Below are 1,293 nucleotides of genomic sequence, written 5' to 3' on the forward strand. Positions count from 1 at the left end.
GTCTGGCTCTTTTATTTCAAGGGCCACTGGGGTCCCAGCAGGGCACTGGGCAGAGCGTGGTGAGAGAGAGGGTGCCATCAAGAAGGTGAGATATTGCGGGAAGGCAAGGAGGGAGGAGGAGATGAAGGGAAAGTATGTGGCTCTCCCAGGGCCAGATGCGGAATCGGTGTCACTGGAACCTGGGACAGGGAAAGGGCCATGCTGGGCCAGGGCTAAACCCAGAGCCTCAGGGCAAACAAGGGGCATGAAGCTCCTCAGGCATACCTGGCACACTGGCTGCTGCCCTGCCACCTTCACACCTGGGCCTGCTGTGAGGCTTAGGCCTGGAGCCTGGGATAGCTTACTCTGTGAGGTCTGCCTGCAGGGGGAAAAGCCTACAGGGAGGTGGCCCCAGGGCTGGAGTGTGGGGAGGAGTGCCCTGTGCCGTCCGTGTCTGGGTTCCTTGTCCTGAGAGATTGTTGTCTCAGGGAGCCCAGCTAAGGTAGGATGTAGGATTTCTTTAGGAGCCAGCCTCTGTGCCCCATCCTTCCTCAACCCGTTCCTGCCCTCCACAGCAGGGCTTCTGAGGCTCACTTGCCTCTCTTTCATCCTGGCCCAGTCAGGAGCCTTGGGCCCTAAGGCTGCAGGGCCATTTGGGGGACGGGAAGTGGCTAGCTAACCCAGATCCCAGGCCTGCCTCTCCTCAGTTTGCCCTTGGTGGCAGCAGAAAGGGAATCCTGGCCTGGAGGAAAGCTTGGGGCGGGGGGGTACCACCAAGAGAACGGTTTCCCTATCCACACACCCCCAGCCAGCTCTCAAAGACCAGCTCCATGCCCCTCAGCTGGTGGGGGAGGGGACAGTGATAAGCCTGCCCCCAATCAGGCCTTTATCAAAGGCCTGTACAAATGGCCATCTCCCTGTTTCCATCTCAGTCATGTCATTGACAAATGCGGATTTATAGACCAGAGTCGAGGTCCACTGCACATAGGCCTCACCTATTAGACGGACTCCTGCTCCCAGGCCCTCCAGCCCTCAGCATATAATAGCCGACCCCAGCCTAGAGGGGTCGTGAGGACAGGACCTAATGGGGAGAGTCTGTGCAGTGTAGTCAGGGGCGGGGTGCCCTTCAGGCAGCAGAACTGGGATTGGAGTTAACTCTGGTTAAGCAATCTTAGGAGAATTCCCTAGTTCCCTCTGAGCCTCCGTTTCCCCATTGGTAACAGAATAATAAAAGTAACTCCCTTCATTCATCCATCCCACAAATCTGTGTGAACCAGCCAATCACTGTCCCTGCTCTCCCTTAGCTGACATTCC

The sequence above is a fragment of the Phacochoerus africanus genome, chromosome 1 (assembly GCF_016906955.1).
Source record: "Phacochoerus africanus isolate WHEZ1 chromosome 1, ROS_Pafr_v1, whole genome shotgun sequence".
NCBI lineage: Eukaryota > Metazoa > Chordata > Mammalia > Artiodactyla > Suidae > Phacochoerus > Phacochoerus africanus.